General features: G+C 43.9%; 1 long non-coding RNA gene across 2 annotated transcripts; it reads right to left on the bottom strand.

Moving 5' to 3' along the window:
• Nucleotides 1–2,539: 2,539 nt before the first annotated feature.
• On the bottom strand, nucleotides 2,540–26,053 carry LOC119043894 (uncharacterized). Of its 2 annotated transcripts, XR_008392842.1 has the most exons (6): nucleotides 25,927–26,053; nucleotides 25,618–25,776; nucleotides 25,254–25,434; nucleotides 23,541–23,637; nucleotides 13,289–13,364; nucleotides 2,540–12,099 (listed from the first exon to the last, which is right to left on the bottom strand). It is a non-coding gene; the product is annotated as an uncharacterized LOC119043894 (long non-coding RNA). The 2 variants fall into 2 exon arrangements; XR_008392841.1 differs by lacking the exon at nucleotides 2,540–12,099 and having other exon boundaries at nucleotides 12,107–13,364.

Here is a 26,053-nt window from a genome sequence, read left to right as displayed (position 1 = left end):
CCGAGTTAGTTACAGGGCACCTCCCTGATGCTTCGCACAGCCCACTATTCAGCTACTACTGGAAAAGCAAATAATCAATTGGGACAATTATGTGTATAATTCTGGCTTAGAAAAGGGGAAGATCCATCACAAAAGAAACAAGGGAGAGGTATTATTATTATTAATACTGCAAAAGAAACTGAGATATCTTCAACTTTTTACCTAGTTTTTGTTTAAAAGGTTGTTTGCTCACTTACTACTGCCGACCTTCCCCTGCCTCTCTGTCGCCAGTGTACATGTGATCTCTTGCTACTCCATGAGGCTGGAGTTTTAAGAGACAGAAGACAAGGGAAGTACCAGGAAACTCGATGCGCCAAGCCAGAGATGCAAGCAAAGCACACTGCTGAGCCCAGAGCTTTTAGGAAGGGGGAGGCGACGATCCTTAGAGCAGTGCTGTGTGTCGCAGGACAAAGGGAATTTGCTGGTTTCGTAGGCTTGAGGCTGGGGAACTGAGAGCTAGAGGGAAAGAAGCTTAAAGTGGGGGAATAAGATCTAATCATTCGGGGGACAGGGGTTGGAAGGGAAAAGTTCAATCACTGTTGGTCCTGAGACAAGAGAAAAGGAAGGGAGATTTTCTGGGTTATTACAAAAAGCCTTTTGTCCACTTCAGCCTTCTCCTGGCCAAGGCACATACACCTGCCCACGGACCTTTTGCTAGCCAGATTACTTACCTTGTGCACGTGTGTGAGCACATGCTGGGTGAGGGATTGGCAAGTATTTTTTGTAAAGGGACAGAGTCAATATTTTAGGCATTGCCAGCCACACAGTTTCAGTTTCAATTATTCAAATCTGCCAGGTTACACAAAAGCAGCCATAAACAATACATCTTTACACTGTGGGCCGATAAAGCTTGATTTATGGACACTGAAACTTGAATTTCATGTCATTTCCAAGTGCCACAAAAGATTATTCTGCTTTTGATTACTTACCGCAATAATTAAGAATGTAAAAGCCTACATGTTATTTATGGGTACACCCCATACGCAGTATGAAAATGTAACAGGGAATGCTAACCCCTGCAGTTGGGGCGGAGGCCACGCCCGTGAAGGAAGGAAGCGGATGGGGCAAAGTTCACAAGGGGCTGTGCCCACCTCTCTAACGTTTTATTCTTCATGCTGGATCACGGACACGGGGGTACCTGGTGTACCATTCCCTGCACTTTTCAGTCGGTCTGAAATACTTCAATAAAACAAAGCAAAGGGATATAAAATGAGATTGCTCAGAGTCAACTTTGCAGTAATGAATATCAGTAAAAAATAAAATTAGATAAATGAACAAGCAACAATTGTCCACGAAAAACCTGTTATTTAACTTTAAATCCCCACAAAAGATTTTCCTCAGGAGCTCAAGCACCTGGCAACAATGAACCGATGCCTCTTATCCAAAGGATCTTGGTTTTACTTCTGTGTACAGCATTTTCTGTCTCCTGAAACAGCACTTTTTGGTCAAGTTAGCATGCCGGCTGCATGCACAACTCCACAAAATGGCAAAGCAGGGAGCCACGTCAGGTCCCCAGCAGTTGATTTCTGGAAATTCCTTAGTGTATTATTGCATAGCAGAGGAGTGTGACAAGGATCAAAAGATTAGAATTCATTTCAATTAACCCGTTCCGCCAATGTAGGTAGAGGAATAACCCATTGAATTCTGCCTCAATTTCCAATGAAAAACAAAGTACACATATCAATGACCCAAATCACAGAACTTTAAAACACTCTTTTAAAGAATCGAAACTTCACAAATGGTCTGTGGGGCTGAAAAACGGAAAATTATGTAACAGGGTAAGAGTATAAATTAAGCTTCTTATAAAAACCCTTTGATTAAGGGTTTCTACATTCTTTTTCTACCTAATTTCCAGCACCCTTCTGCTCTCTACTCACGGGTTGAAATTGCAAAGGAATTATATCAGAAAGTCTTTTGTCTTTCAGTCTGAAGGAAGCTCTATGCTTATAGGACTATCACCCTAATGGGCTCATCATCCTTAACTTCAGCAAAAAGTACTGATAAAGATAATGCTATATAACTAAAATAATAATTTAAAAAAGAAGTCCCCAAAGTTCCAATGCCCTAAAATAGAGAAAATAAAAGTTCACCGGGAGGACTTTGAAACCAAAACAGGTAGTGCCAACCAAGGAAGGAGGGGGACTTGACAGAGGCTGATCCTTACTTAGCGAGGCACATTGAACCTGGCACTCCTCCCATGGGGAGGTGGGGTCTGTGTCCCCCGACTTGAATGGGGTAAGGTCTGTGCCTGCTTTGACCTGAAAGTGACACTGTTTCAGCTTCCGAGCCCAGGCCTGAAGAGACCGGCAGCTTTGACGTTGGAATGCCTCGCTGACATGTCAGAAGTCCAACTACCCTGCAAAAGAGAACTTACCGAGAGGCTTGAGGTGGATCCTGCTAAGGATTCTTGGGCCAGATTAGCCACAAGTTTGAATATCACCAACTGACCCCTGTTGATGCAGGTATCAGAGAAGCAGCTCCCAGATGAGACCTGCCCAAATCATGAGACATGCCCAAATCATGATAGGTACTCACTGGTGGGTGTTTGACTTACTAAGATATGGGGTAATTTACTGTACACTTAGAATCACTGGCACATATGCATCATTTTAGAACCTACCAACGTAATCCCTCACTTTAAACTTCTAGAGGGGGCCCTGGCTGGTGTGGCTCAGTGGATCAAGTGCTGGCCTTCCAACCACAGGGTCACTGGTTCAATTCCCAGTCAGGGCACATGTCTGGGTTGCAGGCTAGATCCCCAGTAGGGATGTGTAGAAGGCAACTACACATGGATGTTTCTCTCCCTCTCTTTCTCTCTCTCTTCCCCTCTGTCTATATGTAAATAAATAAACCTTTAAAAATGTTATTTCTTTGAAAATAAATTAAGTACATTTCTAGAGGGGTGCCTTTTGCCACAAAGGAGGGCTCTGAAGTGGTATTACTCTTCCGAACAAAACGAGGCCTCGCAGATGAAAGTCGTGAGACAGAAGGTTCCTGCTCAGTGTACGGAACAGCCTCCCCGTAGGGCTTTCCACTCCCGGCCCGAAGTGTCTCAGCGAAATAATGCGCCCGTCCGTCACTGCGGGAATCTAAGGCCAAGGTGGAAGCAGCGAAGTAGCACAGCCGTGCAACCCCCTCCCGTGGGCTCAGAAAGGCCTGCGTCAGGATCTGCTTTGCTGTCACTACCTGAGTGTTCTAGGGCAGACTGCTTAACCTCTCTAAGGCTACGTGCTCATCTGTAAAACGAGGATAGTTTACAAGGGAAACAGTGCACATGTTTATCAGATCACGATTATCACAATGCTGCAGAGACATTTCTGCACTAGATGGAATGTCGAACCAGAAAGTCCCCGTGGCCCGGTCCAACTGAAAACATGTAGATGAGTCCATGACCATTCCTGGAAAGTCTGTGTCGGCGGAGCGCTAACTGAAAGCGGCCAAAATGGTTTTCAATTAAACTCAACCAAGATCACAGCACTCTCTGTGGGTTAACTAGGGGTCACTTAATTTGTACTGAATACCCCTAATTATTTAAGCAGAAAAGCAGCCAGAAAAACAACAAATTTAATTTACATGCCAAAAAGCTTTGTTTACTGGCTTGACAGAATTCGTTACAAAACTTCCATTATGGATTTATCATGTGGATGGTTCACCACTCTTTCCATATTTATCGCTAGCCTCCTGCTCCTCTCTGTCTGTGGAGACTTATAGTCCGAGTACAACTGCCAACCTCCTGGGTGGCCCAGCAATGGGACAGGACTTAGAGAAAATGGTTTCAGTTCAGTCACTTGCCCTGTGACTTAGGGCAATTTAAGAAATCTCTTTGGGCCTCAGTTTCCTCGTCTGGAAAATGGATGTATTAATGAACCCTTACAGAGATGTTCTAAAGATGAAACAGAGTAATGACCCTATGTAGTTTAAATGTTGTAAAACAAAATGCAATTGTTAGTAGCTATTACGTTCACAACTAAAACATGGCAGATAAATATCCCAAGACAATTAGGCCAAATGAAAACTGAGAAAAGCATCTCAGGATCTGAGATTTATCATTAGTTTCTCTGTGCATTTTTCACTAAGTCTATTATTTATTCCGCTCTGGAAAAGGCTTCTTAATTTGAAAAAAAATGTTGCTAATCCGTTTTATTTCTTCCTAATTTTTTAAATGTAAACTTTACAGTGAAGTATAGCACTGTACTGAAACACACAAGTTAAGATAGTATCTCTCACTCAATTTTCACAATCTGAATACGTATCCGACCGGTACCCCAGAAGTCCCCCTCATGGTCCCCTCCTCACCACCTGCCCAAGGCGGACAGCTCTCCTGACTCCTCACACTGCAGACGCACTTGTCTGGTTCTGAACGCCATGCAAGTGGGGATCTTACAACAGATGCTCCATGGAGTCTGGCTTCTTCCACTGAAGACTCTGTTTCAGAACTCTGAGCACATTTTTACTTGCAGTAATATTTGTTTGTTCCCATCATATAGACAGTAGTATCCCACTGGAGGGATATACCACAGGTTGGTTTGTTTCAGTTCATTCTACTACTGATAAATGCCTCTTCCCGTTTGGTAGTATTTCCAGTGATGCTGCAAAAAGCATTATTAAACTTGCCTTTTGGTGAACATATGTACATATTTCAGTTGGGTACATACTTGGGATTTGAGTCGCTGCCTCGAAAGTTGTGTATATCTTCCCTTTTAGTGGAACCTTTTTTTTTTTGGCTCCAGACAATTTAATGAGCACTTATTTCACATCTGTCTCCCTGCCTCCAGGATCTCACTCCTTTTTTGACTTCCACACAACTGACCACACTTAACTGTGTTAAAGACAGCATGGATAATGTTGTTTGCTTAAAATCATTCTATGATTTGGGAATGCTGCATTCAAGACCATATGAAAGGTCTTTACCTTTTGCTTCTAACCAATCGTTCGTTCATTCAACAAATAGGGTTCCCTGTCTTGAGGTGCCTCACAGCTGGAGACGGGTGCAGGGTAAACAAGGCAACATCTGAGAAGACATCTCAGAGCCACGTCCTGGAGGAACCCACAGGACATGAGAAGACTTCAGGAGTCGCGATTTGAGCTGGTTCTAAGCACAGAGACAAGAGGAGGTAGAACCACCCAAGGAACAATATACTACAATGAAAACGCGTGAGTCCAGGCGGGAGGGAAGCACACTGGACGTGACAGTCACATGAGATACCAAGTGTGGGACCTCGACTTTGTGTGTGAACCTCACCCGGCAAGCCCCGATTCCCTAGTGCTAGGCAGGAGGCACACCTCGCTGGCGTGCAAGCTGCTTCCAGGTGGTGGTGAGTAAAGGCAGTTCACTTTAGTGGTGTGTTTTATTTAAATGCACATTAGAAAAATACTTTCCATGTGAGTTAGTGAGATAAAGTTCCACTTTAAATAAGTGTACTTAAGCAAAACCAAAGTGAGCCGATATAAAGAAAAGTATTCCTTAAACAACGATGTAGGTGAAATACAGGTATGGGGAAAATTGTAAAAGTAGCAGAAAGTGGTTGGTTTTGAGAAATTAAGTGGAAAGATGGAGAACTAGGGGCAGTTTTTCAGTAGGAAATGACATGGTCAGATGTGTCTTTTACAAAGATAACTGCTGAACAGAGGATACCGGTCTCTGGCCTCACAGCTCACTTTCTCCTCCACCTGCTACCTTGCCCTTTTACACCATGTAGGCAGTCCCACAGCCCAGCCCGGGTTGCCGTGCCCCATGACCCTGCCTCTGCGGCAGAGCCGGGCAGACGAGAGGGAAGTCCCAGAACCCGACTGTTTGGGTCTGGCCCCCAAGCTCTCCACTTACTGGCTGGTGACCTGGGGAAACCGCTTTGCCTCTTTGGGCCTCATACACCACCTCACAGGGTTGTAATGAGAACTCGGAACGGTAGTGTTTGTAAAGGGCTCGCAATGTGCCCGGCTCTCAGTAAGGACTGTGCTACACGCCACATGCAGGCATTAAACCGATGGGTTTCGCCTGCCCTACAATGCACCCTCCCTTCCGTGACTGGCAAAACCTTCTATTTATTCAAAATCCAGGTGAAACCACATGCCCGTCAACTGAATGTATAAACAAAATGTGGCACATCTATACAATGGAATATTATTCAGCCATAAAAAGGAATAAAGTGCTGACACACATGCTACAACATGAACCTTGAAAACACACGCTACATAAAACAAGCCATACATGAATGATCACATGGTGGATCACTGTTTACATGGATGTCCAGAACAAGCAAATACATGGAGACTGAAGTACTAATCTAGAAAGTAGACTAGTGGCCGGCAGCGGGGAGGGGAAAGGGGAATGGGAAGTGCTCAACAGTCATGGGTTTCTTTCTGTGGTGATGAAAATGTTCTGGAATTGGGCCGTGGTGATGGTTTCACAACCTAGTGAATATACGAAAAAACACCAAGTGTTTTACACTTTTTTTTACACTTTAAAGGATGGAATGTATGGTATGTGAATTATCTACCCTCCAAACAACAACAACAAAATCCAGCTACCTGACTGCCCCTCCTTTGGGCTCCCTGTGGAGATCACGTCTGTGGACACGAGTCAGCTGTCCCCACTACAGTGAGAGCCACTTGAGGGCAGGAGCACGTCCTGTCCATCTATCTATCCACACCTCTCCAGAACTTAGGGGAATGCCCAGGGCCCATTCATGGCTCTAGTCAAAGTTCGTCATTGCCATTTGAACAGAAGACTTGGAGTGTAATTTACTTCCTTCAGTGTGAAGGTTCTGAAGTACCAACTCCACAGCAGAGGTCTCATATGCCCTGGTGTGGGGCGGGGGGAGGCGGGGAGGGAGGGCTACCTCTGTTGAGTATTAAGACGGTGCACAAAGCATACAAAGCCCTTTCTTTTGTCCCTGAGACTGAAACAAGCTTAGACCAAGAATTCTTTTTCTTTCCTGTCAGCGAGGCTTGTTTGTGCCGGGCAAACATGCAAACCCTGCGTTTAGATACTGTTGGAGCAGTAACCGTCTCTGCTCTGATAGCCACTGTCCTGGCAGAGCCACTGTCAGTAACGCAGGCGCGGTTCGTAGGTCCTGGCACGGAAGCTGCGCCCTGGGAGAGCACGTGGTACGAAGTAAATATGAGCAGCAGAAACCCCACAAACGGGGCGCCACGGAGGGAAGCCGAGTGTCCTACCTGCACATTCCTCAGAGTCAGCCTGCTAGTCCCACTGCCATCACTCATTTGGAAAAACAAGATGACACAAAACATGTGACATTTGAATACATTTCCATGTCTCTCTTTTTTATCCACCTTTGCTGGGGAGGCAGGTGAGGAACGGGAGACCAGAGCTTCCATTTAGAACACCTGGGCTAACCCTGTGGGCTCCATGAGAACCAGGCAGTTTCCTCGTGTCCACCTCCATGAAATGGGCCCGTGAAAGTCACAGGAATGCCGTGAGGGTGAAGCGAGGCAAGAGACAGCAGCACAGCACTGCAGTATGGTCTGAGGAAAACCAGGTGGAAAAAATGCAAATGCACTCAAAAGAGCTTAAAAGAAAGGTACGGAAAAGCTAATGAAGCTAGTTCTTTAAGAAGTAAGAACCTACGTGATTTTTCCTCCTGTTCGTGTTTCCATTTTTCTATACTTTCTATATAAAGTACAAGCTTTGCCCATGAGCTCAGACCCTTGTGATCTGGTTTCTGCCCACCTCTTCAGCCACATCTCTCTCTGGGTTCAGGAATTCCCCACTAAATGGCAACCGCTTGTTTTTCGCAGCTCTGAGTTTTTTCCAAGATTCACTGAAGAATCACCTCTTATGCTGGAGCTAAGTTGCAGGGGTCCAAACCCTGGCTCTGCCCTTACTAGCTTCGTTGTCACCTTAGGCACGTTACTGAACCCATCTGTACCTCTGTCTTCTGGTCTGTCAAATTAGAATCACTGTGTGTGTCTCATGGTATTTTTATGCAGATTAAATGAGTTAATCTTTGTAAAGTGCTCAGAACAGCACCAGGCACCTAACACATGGTATGTAAATGTTAAGTATATTAAAGGTCTCGTCTCTACGAAGAGTTCCCTAAACACCTTCCTCTTCCCCTGCTACACCTCCTCAGGCTGAACCAATGCTACTGATTCCTAGCGGCACCTAGAATACTTTTATAGCATTCATTTTTAATGTGTCCTAGGCCATAAACTCCCTCAAAACATATCTTTTCTTACTTTTAGAAGGCAAATGTAGGCACAAAATAAATAGTTTTCAGTGAATCCATGGTGAATAAATAAATATTTCCATTAAGAAAGCACAAAAGAGCATTTCTTTTTCCTTCTTCTTCTTCTTTTGCTGCCATGTCTCACCTTGCCTGTGAGCGCCTTTAAGGACCCAGAATATTTATTATCCATTTTTTATCTCCAAAGCCGAATACAGAATACAGAATCTGTATTCACTCAATGAAAAAATGGATAGCATTATTACTCCCAAAAAGGCTAACAAAACACACGGAATCTTCAAGAAGAGTTTTGGTTCAAAGCATTGTTCAAGACTTGGGTAAACCCATAAATTAATTTGGACAATTTATCTATCAGTCAAAGATATTATGGATGAGATATATATATATCCAATATCATGAGCGACAACAGATATATATAATAATATAAAGTAGTAACATAATATTAAAATAATATAAAATGATATAAATATATAAGATAATTGAGCACTGGGTGTTGGCTTCCCACATCTGAGGTCTGCCTTGTCAGAACAGAAAGACACAGACTGAGAGGGAGTGGGATTCAAATGTCAAAAGCGTGAAGGGTGAAGAGATGCAGACACAGTTAAATCAGCTTCCTATAAAGCCTGAGGGTAGCTTTAGAGGGAAGAAAAGTAAGTACCTGAACGAGAGGCAGTCAACTGTAGAACCAGTTGCTTCTGTAGGTGGAAAGCAGTAAAATGGAGGTCAGTTCCCCAGAATTTGAGCGAATTCACTGATCGTGGATCCATGGTGTGTGGGTGTGAAGAGATAACGAAATCTAGGGCCTCTGTCCGACTGAGCAATGCAGGAACTAGAAATTCCACAATTCATACTGTCCAAAACACAGCAGTCCACCCTTATCCGTAGTCCCACTTTCCAAGGTTTCAGGTACCCACAGTCAAGCACAGTCCAAAAACATTAAATGGAGAATCCAGGGGGGAAAAACATTAGTAAGTTTTCAATTATGCCCTGTTCTAAGTAGCATAATGATATCACACTCGGTCCTGCTCTGTCCCTCCCTGGACGGGAATCACCCTTCTGTCTGGCATACTGATCAAATGTCAAGGTATCGCTGTGCTTGTATTTGAGCAACATTTATTTTATTTAATAATGCCCCCAAAGAGTAGCGATGCTGGCAATTTAGATATGGGGGGAAAAAGCCATAAAGTGCTCCCTTTCAGTAAAAAGGTGTGTATATACAGGGGGAAAAAACACTGTATTTTGAGTTTGATATTACCCGAGGTTTCAGGCATCCACTGGGGGGTCTTAGAATGTATCCGCCGAGGGTCAGGGGGGACACTAAAACCCATGAAACCTGAAAGAGGCAGAAAGAAATGCCCTAATCTACCCGAGCATTTGTAGAGCTTCTGTGCCCTTAAATGACCTGATCTGGCACAACACAAAAGGTTTTCTTCCGTTGTAACCGATTTCTTATGGAAATGAGGTAAACTCAGCTTCCCTCAGCCAGGAACAACTGCAAACCTAAACACATTTATCTTTCTTCCCCAAATCTACAGGGGGACATCAAATATTGACCAAAATGTTTCCTTAGAAGAAAATGTCAGCCTAGTCCATGGAGTTCATTTTTAGACCTCCTTTAAAATGTGTTGTTTTTCCAAAGCTGCTGACAATGTGTCTATATACCAGCAAGTATTCATTTACTATAGCTCTTCTCTCTCCACGAAGTTTAAAACATGGCACAGAGGTTTTTCATTTTACATAAACTTAAGATACAGATTTGATAAAGCATAGACTAACTTCATTCTGCTTCACCTATAGCTTTAAACTGAAGTCATCTTTAGGTCTGAAAAGATTTTATTAACAAACTATCTCAAAGCCCAACTCTGCTAGAAATTTATAAATACTGAGAACCTCTTTTTTAAAAAAGGTCTTAAATTCTGGAAATGTTTTAGCGACATCAGTCGGACCTAATGAAAAATTCTGAGACTCTAAGAAGGAAGGAGTGAAGTGATTGACATTAATCACTGGATCTGGGGCAAAGGGAAAAACAAAGTATTAATTGAGGATTTTTCCGGAACCCTAAGAACAGAGTTCAATTTAACTTTGTCACTGACCCCCTTCCCCAAATTCCTCCTCAGACTGAATCTTCATAAAGAGATGAGTGTAAAAACTAAGTTTGAACACTCTTTGTTCCAGTCGTGTAAGGCTGCAGTGCACGTGAAAAGCAAAGGCTCAACCAGAAGGGGGTTTCCCAGGTGGGCACTTAGGACGTGTGGGGTGAAAACCCTTTGTCATGAGGGCTGTCACAGGTGCGCTGCAGGATGTTCCGCAGGATCCCTGGCCTCTGCCCACACGTGCAGGTCGCACCCTACCCTGCCCCTCCCAGAACGTGACAACCAATAACATCTGCAGATGCTGTCAAATGTCCCTTGGAAGACAATCCCCCGTCATGGAGGACCACCAAACTAGAACCATCCCATATGCCAGCTATATTCACTATCTTGAATGGGATTCAGGAATCAAGAATCAAACTTACAGTAACTTTGTAAGATTTGGACAAGCCATTTAACCTGGCAGTTTCCTTCCTGTGACGTAACGCCACGGTGACTGCCCTCTGATCCCATACCCCTGGTTTACTCCCAGCACCCTCATCTTCCCTATGGACATCTTATGAAGAGCAATCTTTCACAGATTTGAACCATGAAAGTAAGAACACTCAGAATTAGAAAAACCCGAGGCTGTGCAAAACACGTCTAGTCCTACATCTCCACTCCCTTCCATCCAATGTGAAGGTGTCGAGGAAACTGAAGGACACTAAGGTGAAGTGCCATGTCCAAGGTTGCTTGTCTGCTGAGCCAGCGGCAGATCTCGGTGAGAAGACTGGGTCCTGGTCCAGGGATTTTCCCAGGCCTCATTCAGAAGCCTTACAATAGTCTGGAATCCTGACCACAGTTTACCCTGGTCAAGCTGCTTGACCTGTCGATGCCTTATTTCCATATCTGCCAAATGAGAATAGTAGTAGGACCTACTTCTTGACGGTGGTTTTATTGATGAAATAAGGTCATGCATGGCATAGAGTAAGTGCTTACTCAATGTCAGCCATTATCATTAGTCATTATTATTTTGTTTTTAACTTTTAAGTTCAAATGTTTAGTTACAGGCAGCCACTCAGCAAGCATTCAGACACAAGCCTCCTCCTTTCTCCATGAGTTTATTGCAGGTACACATTTATAACAGCTCCTCACCAAAGCATCTTTCATATTAAAAACGGAATTTGAATAAATGTGAAACCTTCAAGCACCAGTATCCTTTTGGAAATTGACCAATCTAATGCAAAAGCAAAAACTACACCATTTGGCTCAATGAAGCAATAATAAATTTGATTACACCTCAAAGCAATTCACGCTGGCACACCAGAATGAAAAGCTACAGCTGTTGACCATTTCTATGCCAGAGATTGCAAAACAATACCCACCCTAACCTCTCCTCCTACACCCACCCGCCCCTACAGGTTTTTGACTTTTTAAACCATTACTTTTTTAAACTGAAGTTTTCCATTGCTTAAAACAAAACTATAGCCTTTTTATTCCTACAAACTTGGAAATACAGGCTCAATCTTTTTTTTTTTTTGGAATAACTGCTGGCAGAGGGAAAGAACAGTGGTGACCCCATAAACAGATAAAGCTCCCGCTCCTTCAACTCTGACGGCCTTGCACTTCATTCACCATCATGGCCCCAGTGCTTGCTCTAGAAGCTCAAAAATGGAGTTTGCAGGAGAAATCAATCCCGAGGTCGGGATTCACAACAAAGTTCAAAATGAATCCACGCTGGCTTCCAGTTTCCACTCATGTAACATGCAGAAGTGCAGCAGACCCTTTGAAAATTGGGTTAAGGAAAAGAAAATATACATTTGTATATTCTAAATGGGCCCGTTTTCACTGTCAATATTTACAGTATGAATCGGCATGACTCTGAGTGATTATAACTCAAGGAAACCCACAGTTTCATCCTGTAATATTTTTCTTTTACCTTTTGTAATGTGGGCAGTATTTGTTCGTGCGTGATTTACACTTAGTTTTTAATATCAAATTTCTTTAATATATATTAAATATGTATTCTATATGAAATATGTTGAACATAATATGTGATTATAAAACACATTTTGTAATTATATATTTATATGAATACATAAATTAATGTTAAATATATAAGTATCAAATACATATTTAATGTTTCAATATTATATAGAGGATTAATCTGAATTAGAAGATGCTCGGCCCTGGCTGAGTTGGTTGGAGCATCATCCTTTGCATCAAAAAGCTGTGGGTTCCGTTCCTGATCAGGGCATGTGTCTAGGTTGCAGGTTTGATCGCTGGTTAGGGCGTGTATGGGAGGCAATCTGCTGATGTTTGTTTCTCTCTCTCTCTCTCTCTCTCTCTCACCCTTCCTCTCTCTCTAAAAAAATCAATAAAAACATTAAAAAAAAAGATGCCTGGTGGCTGAAACTACACTTAAAAGATTTTTTACGGGGGGAAATGGGGACGGAAAGAGACTTGACATTGGGCGATGGGCGCACAATGCAGTGTGCGGATGATGTTCTGCTGAGTTGTCTACTTGAAAGCTGCGTGGCTGTTAACCAATGTCACCCCAATAAACTCAATAAAAGTAAATAAATAAATATATTTAAATGTTTGATTACCCTAGCTCATCCCCTATCATAGTTTTCTATACGGAGTTGATCAACTAGTAGTATTAAAATATTATTTTGTCATTTGAGATCATTATATAAATAAAGGTCACATACCATAGCTGTAAATCTGGACCGTGTGAGACGGAAATACTGAATCACAAAACAGCTGCCAGAAGAGGTACCTCTTGTTCTCCACAGAGGTGTTGGATACAAAAAAGAAACTCGCAACATCAACTTGGGATGTTTACCAGGAGTCTCAGTAAACACACCCAAACTGAACTCCTGATTCGCTAGGCCCTCCTCAAACCTATTCTCCGTCAGTCTCCCCTGCTGCACCCAGTCACTCAAGTCAGTATTCGTATCTCTCCCTCACCCCTACATCCAGGTTATCATCAGATCTTGCTGTTGCTGCCAGCCATTGATGAAGCTCCAGCAGGGCTGCACTGAGGCTGTAAAAAGGCAGGTGGATACAGAGAAGAAATTGCATCAAACATCAGATTTGACCAGCTTCTTTGCACCTCTACTGCCACCCTCAGAAGGAACTCAAATATTCACGCTTTGTCTGCTCTGACAGCTGACAGCCACCCTCGGGTCCAACACTCAACCAGTAGTCAATTACTTTTTGACAAGTAAATCCTCTTCAATGGCTTTCCAATGGGCTTGGAGTAACAACACACAAACTTTTTTCCATGGTCTTGAAGGGCCTACATATGGGTCTCAGCAACCCTATAACCCATAATCCTATAACTCAGTAACCCTATAACCCATAACCCTATCTCATGCTCATCTGCTCCTCCCTCCTGGCACTTACGTCCCTCAACATGCCAAGCTTTTTCCACCCTTAGGAGCTTTACAAATGCTACTCCATCTGGCAAAAATCTTTCTATACATCAGCATCAGCTCCCTGGAGGAGTTTTCTGGGACCATTCCAGTTAAAAGTCCCACCTACTATCGTCTGGTATCTGTTGGTTCCTTCAGAGTACTGAATCCCATCTCTGTCCCCAAAGAAAGCCCCATGAGAAGAAAGAACTTCTATTCTGCACTCTATGCCTAGTACCTAGTGTTTAGCACATAGCAGTTGCTCAGTAAGTAATAGTTGAGTCTATGTCTACATTAGAAAAGTAGGTCCTTTCAATACCTAGTTTAATTACTAATTATCTTTTTATTCAGATCCAGCCATTGTCAATATAGCGAGAATGGTTTGCATGACATCGATGTAGTCTGGCAGCCAAGGAGAGTGGACTGGAATGTGCATGTGTGAACAAGGATGACTTCACTGTACCTAGTCAGTGGGGGAGGTAGACACTGTTGGGTAAGTGTGTGTACTGTGTGGCCATCACATTCAAAATGACTGAGTGGATAGAGCAACAAATCTGTATCAGATTTTGCATTAAGCTTGAACATTCCTCTTTGGAAATTATTCAGATTCGGAAGGCTGCAGCTATGGGCAACTGGTAATAGGCAGCTTCATCATGACAATGCACCCGTTCATGCATCATGTCTCATGCAGAGTTGGTGAAACATCAAATTATCCAAGTGACTCAGCCCCCTAAAGCTCAGATTTGGCACCCTGTGACTTCTTGCTCTTCCCCAAACTAAAATAACCTTTGAAAGGGAAGAGATTTCAGACTCTCCGTAAAATTCAGGAAAATACATAAATTAATGTATTATCTTGTAATGCAAATTAATGACAGGACAGCTATGGAGACTGGAAGAACTGTGTGAGGTCCCAAGATGCCTACTTTTAAGGGGACTGAGATGTCATTGTCCTATATATGATGTTTCTTGTATCTTCTTCAATAAACATCTCTATTTTTCACATGACAAGGCTGGATACCTTATGGACAGACCTTGTATATCCCCACCCAAGGATATTTTTTCATTGCTTTTAGAGAGAGAGGAAGAGAGAAACATCGACTGGTTGCCTTCCATAAGCACTCCTGCTGGGGATCAAACCCACAAACTAGGCATGTGCCCTGACCCGAATTCAAACCCACGACCTTTCAGTTATGGGACAACAGTCCAACTAAATGAGCCACACTGTCCAGGGCTTGTTTTATAGAAAGAGAGATTTTATTTATTTATTTTTAGACAGAGGGGAAGGAAGGGAGAAAAGGAGAGAAACAGCTATGTGTGAGGGAAATACTTGGTTGCTTCTCTTAATGCCCCCAACCAGGGACCTGGCCTGCAACCCAGGCATGTGCCCTGACCAGCAATTGAACTGGTGACTTTTCAGTTTGTGGAACAGTGTCCAACCCACAGAACTACAACAGTTAGGGTTTCTTCTATATTTTGGTAATTTTTTTCTAACTTATAATAATTATTGTTCCTTCTACATAGTATAAAGACAGGTCTAATTTAACATTTATATGCTACTCATCTTAATTTCCCATTCAGCCCTATGATAAGTAATGAAAGAAAGTGATTTGCAGAAAGTAATATAAATATTAGCTGTTTATTAGGGACAGGATTTAGGTTTGTTTTTTTAAAAATTCCTCAGCGAACTGTCCAGTTAAGTATCAATGGTGATAATAGTTTCCAAATCAATTTAGAAGTGAGAAAATATCCAAGAATTCTAAATCAGCCACAAGCCACAATCAACAAGTCCGAAATAACAATAACCAGGATCTTCATGCACTTGCAGCAGAATTTATATACTAATACTTGTTTTTGACTGCAAAGAACCTCCCTAGAGTATGCACTGACCTTCATGACTGGCTATAAGGTACCCATGCCTAGTTGTCATAGGATTTTATCTACCATTGGGGAAACTCTTTCCAAAGCCAAGTCATGAATCCTTAATAAGGCAGGTGGATGCAGATAAGGAGCTGTACCTCCAAAGATCAAGAAATGCAATTTTGCCAAACCAAAGTCATTGTGCAAAGGGAGAAAATGTGGCCAGGGCTGGCAAACACCGACAGGTCAGAGAGTGATTTTGCCACCCAGTAAAAGGCAAGACCGAGGTTTTGTGTAAAGGTCTGGGGAAATACCAAAGACTCCGATGATGACACTAGCACTCTTTTTCATGCCGGGTCAAGTTAAACTACCTGACTGAGCTCTGCAATCTGGGAAAATCTACATGAAATCCTATAGCAGCAACTGACATTTGGCAAAAACACCAAAGTCAAAAGAGATAGTTAAAAAAAACACCTTGCCTTGACAATTAACTTTCAGAACAATCATTAATTAAGTGACAATAGAAAAAGTGATAAACAGTATACTAACATGAGTTTCGTATAATTGTCTGTAGGGCATGCAATCCACATGACTGGCCCAAAACAGAGGGCTGGAAGATTTGGAAATCACAAAAACATTGCCAAAGACCAGGCTTTGATTTGGCAAGAGAAGTGCCGAAACGATTGCGCCATCCGGGCACAGAGACCTCCCTTGCTCATTACGTAGTCACTGGCCGTCATCAAGGGCTCCAGTGGCCCAGAAACCCAAACCAGGGGAAACATGGCAGCTTAGCAGGAGAGGTGTGGGAGGAAGTCCATGCTTATTCAGAAAGGTGTGTTTGTGGTCACAGTTTGAGTAGAACACACAGGTTATACCTGTGTGTTCTGCATACCTGTGCTGTGTGAAAGCCTGTGACTTATTCATTCATTCTAAAAATACTGAGTGCCTACTCCATGGCAGACTGCACTAAAATACATCAATAAATGAAGCAAAGGCTCTAGTGGGGAAGAGACAATGAGCCATACAATCACCTAGTATGCTAGAAACTAGTAAGTATATTTATTTTTAAAGATTTTACTTATTTATTTTTAGAGAGGGGAAGGGGGTTGAAAGAGAGGACAGAAATATCTCTGTGAGAGAGAAACCTCAGTCGGTTGCCTCCCACAAGCGTCCCGACCTGCAACCAAGGCTCTGACCAGGAATTGAACCTGTGACTCCTCACTCTGCAGGATGACATCCAACCAACTGAGCCATACTAGTCAGAGCTAATAAGTACATTTTAAAATAGAGCCTGGTAGAGAAACAGAGAGTACCCCCAGGAAGAAGGAATTACTGTTTAGATGGGAGAAGGAGAGCAAAGACCTGAAGGAGGCAAGTGAGCCATGCAGGTATTTGGAGAAGCTGGTTCAGGGAGAGGAAGCAGCCAGTGCAAAGGCCCTGAGGCATGAATCTATCTAGAGCAGAGTGAATAAAAGAGTGAGTGACAATAAGAGTTGAGATTAAAGAGGCAACTGGACTAGAAATACAGTGAGTTGCCTCACTGGCTTTTGAGTGAGATGGAGAAACATGCAGTTTTCAGCAGAGGACCGACATGGTCTGACTTCTGTTTTAAAAGAGTTGCTCTGCATCCTGTGTCAGGAACAGAATATACAGGTGAGGGCAAGGATGGAAGCAGGGAAAAACGACAAGCAGGTTCTGCAGTTCCACCGCCGAGTTCATTCACTAACTACAGCTAATTGGAACAGGGCAAGACCTTTCACACACTGCTAGGACGTGTGAGAACACGGGTGTTAGCGTTTAATTTCAGGATCTGTGTGCTTCCCACAGTCCCCACGGCGGGACTGACTCCCGGGCTCCACAGTGGGAACCGTACCGGAAGAACCCTGCAAGGTCCCTGCCTTGCCAGGTCTGGTCTCAGTATTCCAGTGACCGTGACTATGGAGCAACCACAGTTGCAAGGCATGAATTCCATTTTAAATTTAGATATTAAAAAAGATCAAACTCACAGAAATAGACCATAGATTGGCGGTTGCCAGGGAATAGCAGGGAGTGGGGGCCGGATATAGGTGATTGTGATCACAGGGTGCAAACTCCTGGTTCTAAGAATGAGTAATTCTGGGGACCTAATGTAGAGCACAGTGACTACAGTTAATAATACTCTATTGTATACTTAAAAGTTGCTAAGCAAGCCCCAACCAGTTGGTTGGGCGTCACCCCGCAGAGCCAAAGGTCAGCAGTTCGATTCCTGGTCAGGGCACAGACCTGGGCTGCCGGTGTCGTTCCCAGCCAGGGTGCGTGCGTGAGGCAACCAATCTATGTTTCTTTCCCTCTCTCTCTCTCCGTTCCTTACCCCCTCCCTAAAAATAAAAATAAAATCTTTTAAACATATTATTTTTTTAAAAAAGATGCTAAATGAGTAGATTTTAAATGTTTCAACATACACAAAAGTAACTACATGAGGTGAGGGATGTATTAACTAAATTTACTGAGATAGTTATTTTTCATTATATATGTCTATCAAATGATCACACTGTACACCTTATTTTTATAGTGTTATAGGCCAACTATATCTCATTGAAGCTGGATGAAAAGTTAGGGGTGGGAGAGAAAGGCACAAATGTCACTCATCAGTACCATTGGAGCTGGTGGTTTATTCACTGGCAAATTTACATATTCTCTGAGGCGGATCCGGGAACCCACAATGTAGGGCAAAGGGCACAGAAGGTTCCTGGGCCAGGCGATCGGTCACACCAGGTGGGAAGAGCTGACTTGTTACTAGATTCTCTTTGCTCTGCAAAGAGGATTTCACTAGAGGCAATTCTCTCCAGACTTTAGTCGCCTGTCCCTCCTCACCTCTTTTCTTTAGCCAAGAGAACACCAGCCCCCCAGAAAAACCGCACCACTGGGGTTCACAGCCTGCCATTGTTCTTCCTCTCCGGGACTTTGTTGTGGTTGTTCATGTTCCCTAATTTTGAAAATATGCACTTTTGTCTATAATTATCTAACAAATTCCTTCTGACTTTGAGAAAATGCATTTTCCCCCTTCTCATAGTTACCCAGTAACGACTCTGAGCCTTTCAAAGATGGTAAAGAACAGAAAAAGAGGTGCATATAAACTTTTATACAATATGACAGGCACCTATAGCACTATAAGACAGAGGTCCCCAACCTTATTGGCACCATGGCCTGGCTTCATGGAAGACAATTTTTCCACAGACCAGGTTGGGTGGGGGGATAGGTTTATAGCCTGCCACCAGATGCAGCTCAACTGTCACTTGCCACTCACTGATAGGGTCTCGAGCCTGCCAGCAATTGCTTTATTATGGTCTCTGTGCAGTCAAACCTCTCTGCTAATGCCCACCTGCATTTGCAGCCACTCCCCAGTGCTGGCATCACCACCTCAGCTCCAACTTAGAACATCAGGCACTGGATTCTCATAAGGAGCCTGCAACCTAGATCACTGGTGGTGCACAGTGCACAGCAGGGTTCACACTTCTAGGAGAATCTAATGCCACCGCTGATTTGACAGGAGGTGGAGCTCACGCAGTAACATGGCAGTGGAGAGCTGCTGTTCATACAGCAAGTGAGGTGAAGCTTCCCTCACTTGCCTGCTACTCACCTCCTGCTGAGCAGCCCGGTTCCTAACAGGCCACAGACCAGCTGGGGACCCCTGCTGTGCAACGTGGACCCTCCCTACCCTGGGCCTGCCACATCCACCAGGCCTGCAGAGATGGGCTGTGGGCAGGGCTTCTGTTCCCATCTACTCCCGCCTGAGTTCATTACAAGTCATTCAAATACATGTGATGTAAAGCATACATCCATGGAATGCAAAAATGCTGTTACATGTGTACAATGGTAATGTATTTGGGTGAAGAAACTGTTGTATTATTTTATAAGCACTCAACCATAAACTAGGGACACTGAGAGATGCAAGTATCACTCAGACACAAATCCTGCCTATAAGGAACTTATTTTCTATCTGGTAGGGAAAATAGTACATGTACCAAAGTAAGGCACGGTGCCAGAAAAAGTCCCATACTGTATATTATGATTATGACTAGTAAATACTAACCAGTAAAAGACATAATAGGAACTTACACGTGATGAATTAAGCCCTTTCACACAGAACGTGTCTACTCTGCACCAGCCGTTTTCAGATGGCCGGCAGCCACACACATGGGGCAGTTTCTTACTTGATAGATTACAGCACCGTTCCATTTCTTTCTGAACAATGTCTTAGAGTTTACTGAGGGGGGCACCGGGGGAATGCACCTTGGCGATTCTAAGTAACATTTTCTCCGTACAACTATGACACAAAAGTAAATACCAGCAGAACAGCGCCTGCCTACAATGGCAGTGGCCATGTGGTCAAAGCCAAGAAGCGATGTTAGAAGAGAATCCTGGATTCCAACCAGCAGAAGAGGTCATGAAAGACCACTCTTACATGGAGCAGGGCAGCGAGCTAAGGACACAAACGCAGACAACGCTTTCAAACACGCTGTGTGAGCACATCACATTGATGACGTGCTAAGTAAGCACCGCTCTAAGCTCTCTTCGTACCATAGATCAATTAAACACTGTTTAATACAACAGTGCATGCCCAGTATACTCTAACAAAAAATTTTTTTCAGGATTACCTAATTATTCCAATTCTTACAATACCCTGTCAGGTAGGTGGTTTATGATTGGGGAAACTGAGTCACGGAGGTTATTTTGTTTGTTTGTTTGTTTGTTGTTAGGTAACCTGCCTAAAGTCCCACAGCACATACGGGCAAAGCCAGGATCCAAGGCTGTCTCTGCTCTTAGCTACTCTGCCATGCAGCTTGAATTTAGAGCCAGCGGTCATCTCCCTTTCCCCAAACCATCACGTTCCCTCTGGCTAACCCCCTTTTCTTCGTTTCCACGTGTGACCAAATTCTGCTGATTACCGTGAGAACAAACCAGCTCCCAGAGCGGAGCTCTCCTCTGTGGCCGCACCTCGGCTTTGGCCTTTCATGCTCTCAACTCCAAGGTGAACCCACAGCCACCACGCTCTTCCCTGGGCAAGTCTCACATAAAACAGTAAGACCATGTGCATGGAGAGGTATGACACAGACGTCAGCTGGGAGAGGATGAAAACAACACACACACACACACACACACACACACACAAGGCCACCGCATTCTCTGTTAGTAACGAGCGGCAGCGCCCCACTGAGCTTTCTGTGTCACCAAAACCTCCTGGTCGCAGTTACACAAAGGCAACTTTGTCTTAAGAAGCTACTGAGAAGATGGGCCTAATCTCGGCAAGGGCTTGGTGTACCAAAAACCATGTTATTATTTTAAAAAGTAAATGACAACAAACAAAAAGAAATATTACTTAAGCAGTCTTTGCAAAAGTCACAGTGCTCTCACGGATAAGTATCCCTAATTTCAGAAACATGGATATTTCACCTGGACTCCAAAGGCCCAAATATACATTTTCAGACTGGCAATCAAATTCATCTAAGAGAATGAACACCTGAAAAAAAATCTTCATTTCATGAAATACTTCTTTATGTTTTCTTTTCTCGGCACGATGTGAAATGTTTTGTAAGAATAATCAAGTCGGGTCTCAGTGCTCTAAGAGCTGAATGCTTCTGGTCATCATTTTTGCAGCTGGCATTTCCCTGGCCAGGTAGAGGCGTCCTGTTCCTGTTTCACCGGCACAATGCCCTGCATTCATTGTGCACCCACCGCTGCCCACTGGTACATGTAGTTAACTCTCACTCGCCCGAGTGTGGGTTACCCATGGCTCCTGGGAGCGGGCTGTCTTTCTCCCCAGCTGGTGGAAACTTCCACATTAGCAAGACTGACTATTATCTAAGCAAAGCGCAATCAGAAGGCTGAAACCGCCAGCAAGTCCCCTTTCATTCAATATACACACTCACTGGGCACTGACTGTGCTCTTGGCACTGGGCTGCCACGTTCGTAAGAATCACAGACTATCGCCAAAGACACATCATGATTTGAGAAGATGGTAGACTGTTTTCTTGACTAATATGAAGGGCTAAAATTTATAAGTAAAGTATATATTTTGTGCTCCTGGGAATCTATTAGACCAAAGGATTAATATCTTCCCAAAAATCACACAGAGTTTTCAGGGTTCTGATGCTAGCTCTTCCTGATCTCATCTCTTTCAAACGGCCTTCAGCAAGGTAGGGGTTATGCAATTGTACTTTTGATTTCTAAACTGACCATCTCAAAACCTGATAGGGTTTACTGAAAGGGCAACTACAAAATATAGTCAGTGACTTCTGTTATACTATCAGTTTACTTATCTTTTGTATTTTACAAACACATAAATCATACTCATCTAACCACATTTCACAAATCCTTTTGTGTGAACTAAATTCTTATGACGAAAGCTGAATATTCACAACAACAAAAAAACATACTCTCATTATACATGTAGGTTACAGAAGCTGAGCTGAGTGCTTCACTTGTCCTTGAATCACTGCAGAAAGTAGAGGAAAGACGCAGTGGGCGTGAGGCTGAAGGGCTTGAGCCTTTTGTAATCAGTTTACTTTTTGGTGTACCCAGCGATGATATCTTAAACTCATTCAAATTAGCAACCTATTGCAGTGCACTAGGAGCATCTGAACTTCAAAATGTGGGGGGATGAGCCTTAAATTCCTTCAGTCCACAGTTCGCCTTCAACATGAAAGGACATTGCTAATCCCCGTTTGGGCTTTCCGGTAAATTCTGCATTACTAACAGTGTTTGGAACTCACCTGCTTCTTGGCCATTTATTCCTCCAGACACTCCCCTTCTACTTTCACTGGAAAATTCCTCCCTCACCTTTCCGGGCAAAATATAAGAGGTTCTAAAAAGAGGGAGGTACACTGACTTCAAAGGAAAGACACCTTCCCGTCTGTCTCCTCTCCCCCCACACAGATGCTGACAGACTGGGAAGGGAAGCAGCTATGATAGTGACAGGAGCAGAAACAGTCAGAAAACCAGCTCAGATGACCTCAGGAGTGTTTTACTGACATGGTGATTCAGGACCACGCACAGTAAGTGGCGCAGTGCCATTCCCCCCTAAATCCCTCCAGTATGAGAAGTTTCCAAAAACATGAGGTGGTACCTGAACAATTAATTAATATTATTTCTATGATAGTGCTTCTCCAAGATTATGAAGGCCCCCTAGCTCATAAACCAAGTCACCTGCATTGCCGTCGCTGAAAATCTTTTTGCAGTTGCTCGTTAAAGCAATTCCTCTGAGCAGGTGGTTGTTTTGACTAACACATAGCTCTTATAAAATTCAGCCAGAAAATCAACACCATCATAAGACACAGGAACTGCTCCCAAGAGGAAAACTGTATCTCTTAGTCAGGCCATCAGTTGAAAAGTTCCAATATAACCTTTAATTTAGCATCATTCTGACACCACTTTTTAAACTGCATTACACCTCCACCGTAACTTCATAAATGTTTGGTGCGCATTTCTAGAGTCATGAAAAATGTATCGTTTCCTAAGTCTCATGAATCCCAAACTAAAGCCCTCTTCGGAGTAAGTTGTTTTTTCCCCCTCTAGGATTATGCATTCTCTGGGAAAATCTCATCAGTTTCACTGGAACCTCAGTCTGTTTTTGAAGAGATCCCCTTCCTCCCACCAGCACCTGCATTCATTCCCCTGCCTGGTCCTGAAAAATGGGAAGGGACTGGAAATGTGGAGGTGGGAGGTAGACAAGACAGGAAACAAAACCCCAAACTTATTTCTTTCCCTCCTCCTGTTTTCTCTCTCACACTGGGTTGGCTCTGTCATCCTGCAAGATTTCAGGTCATCAATCCGGACAGAATTATTGTTTAAATTAATAGTGACACGATCTCCCACAAAATGCTATCTCATTGCCTAGGCTGGGTACTTCAGTTTGTCTAAGAGCTGGTGTTTTATACGGCTGACAACCTTTCACCTTTTAGAATCAGCACCTGAAATTCTCCAACGCTCCTGGTCTAGTTGCAACTGTGCTTAGAACTGCGTCCAACCTCTTCATGCCTGTGTTGTCCACCCTCTCCATTCTCTCCCCTGAAAAAATCCATGCAACCCACCGTTAAAACTTTTAAAGAACACATTTCTAATCTACATTAGTGCTAAAGAAAACCGAGTGAGTTATTAAAATGTCACTAGCAAAAAAATTACTTGATTTTTTTTCCCTTCAAAGCAGTATGGCCTGTAAGAAGTACCTTGAGAACACTATCTTTCTATCACTTTGACAAGCCTCAATAAAGAAGTCACAGCCCCAAATGCCTTGGGACAGTACTCAAGAGTAGATGAACTTTTACCTAATTAAAAAAGGAATAATTTATTTGGAAAGATTCCATTTCATTTATTGTAACTGGTTTCTTAAATATCTGGCGGCTACTGATTGGTCAGCTGTCATAATTCATCAGCGTACACTTTCATACAGACTGGGCTTTTAACCTGAAACAACTAGGCCTCCACTCATTGTTACCTTTGGAGGTGAATTAGTACAGGAAGACATCCTACCCCCCCCCCACTTCCCACCCATCCTTAACATTTAAATGAGGCTGCTGTCATGTTTCCTCACTCTCACTTTAATAATCTAAGTCTACAAAGTCACCTGTGCCTCTGGATGGCCCAATCGTGTGTTTTCAAGGGCGACAAAAAATTTGTTTCTTGTATAGAAAACGTTTCATCACCACAGGAAACATGATGCGGATGACTGTGTGTGATTTTCTGCTTTTCCAGAAGCTGACGCTTTAAAAATCCTTTTCTAAACCATTTCCTCCCTTCTAAATATACCAGAGTCAAAAGGAAAGTGGTAGTATGAGGGCTGGTAAGGGCTAAAGAGAGGAGAAAAAGAAATAATTTCAAAATAGGGACCAAATGTAAGATAGAAGGGACAGACGGTAGTTACAAGGATTACCAAAAACCACCTTACCTTTGTTATGTATTTGGAATCTCCCACTTCAGAAATTAACACCATTCATTCACAGCCCGGTAGCAATTTGCACGGCTAGCAAGTAACCTACAACATCTTCTCCGCCTCCCTCTTTTTAATGTAAAACCAAAATGAGGAGTGTCCAGCTACTCCCCACCGCGCCGCTTAAAGCAACAGGTCGTTTCAGGCTTAACTCCCAGGCTCTGGGAGTTCCAGTTTGGCACAATTTTTTAACTTTGCAAACTGCAGAAACTCAGTACGAGGACTACTGCCCGAGCCCCGGCTTCTCACTTTCCCGAGCTGCACATTCCAAAGTGGGAAGCAGGAGCGAGAACCAGAAGGCAGCTCTCAGGGGCTCAATTCCTGGCGGGAGCGAGAACTTGAAAGCGCGGCGATCCCACTGGCAGAACGGCACCCCGTCCGTACCCCGCGGAAGCTCAGCCGCCCGGGAGCCCAGCTGCGCCCCGCGCTGCGCACTGAGAGCGCTCCGCGTCTGGTCTCCGAGCTCTTCCCTGTCCCCTCCTCCCTCCTCCCGCTGCCCTCCCCCGCCGAGGCCATTCGCCTCACAGTAGCAAGGTTGTCTCTCGTCTACTCCCTTCCCTTAAACTCACCAAACCAGATTTTTACTCTCAACACCGGCAACTTCCCGTAAATCTGCACTGAAATTTTATCCTGCTCGCTGAGCCTCTGCTGGCTTAAGGCCAGTGCAACATTCCTGTTGTTTTAGGAGCCGAGATACCTTTGCTGAAGGTTAAAAAATAAATCTGCCTTGATCGGAGAGATTTGGGAACTTCACCGGACAGGCTTCTCTCCCAGCTCAAAAAGTCACACCCATTTCAGACATCCAGATGATGACCCCAGAAGTGACACCTGCTCCACCGGAGGACATCTGTGCGAAACAGACGTCTGGCCCCTTTGGGCTGTACAGAGAAACCAAGCAGAAACAGGTTTGAGGAATAAGGAACCTGCCGTTGAATCACGAGCCGATCAGCACCACCCCACCCCCGTCTTGGCCCTCGTAAAGACGTCGTTTAACCGGCTGGGATCAGAGCGAGCACCGAGGCGGACCTGCCGGAAGAGGGGACCTCCCAGAGTGCGCTTACCTGAAGCCAAGCACGGCTCGGACCAGCGCAGGAACAAGCGTCACGCGGACGGAGCCTGACCTTTGCCGGGGGCCTTCGCAGCAGGGCCTGGGGCCTGGGCGCTGCTTGTTCAGAAGTGGCTTAATTTAATGCGCTCTGCCCTAAAGTTACAGCTGGTTTCTAGAAAGGGAACAAAACAACGCTGAATTTAAAAACAGCAGCCGAGCCCTCCCTTAACCTCTCTTGATCTCTGCGGAGTTGGTTCTAACCCCCACTTCCCATCCCCGTCCCAAAAAAGCCCGCAATCTGTGCCCCACCCCTTGGCATTACCTGTTTACACAAGAGTTAAGGAGCCTCACGCATTTCAATAGAGCGCTAAGCTTGTTTGCAGGCGAGTAATCGGCCAACAGGAATCGAATTCTGTGACTAAACAAACTAGAAGAGGAAGCAGGCACCA

This window comes from Artibeus jamaicensis, unplaced genomic scaffold (genome assembly GCF_021234435.1).
Source record: "Artibeus jamaicensis isolate MK-2021 breed Jamaican fruit bat unplaced genomic scaffold, CSHL_Jam_final contig_76, whole genome shotgun sequence".
Taxonomy (NCBI): domain Eukaryota; kingdom Metazoa; phylum Chordata; class Mammalia; order Chiroptera; family Phyllostomidae; genus Artibeus; species Artibeus jamaicensis.
This window is presented reverse-complemented; position numbering and strand designations above follow the sequence as displayed.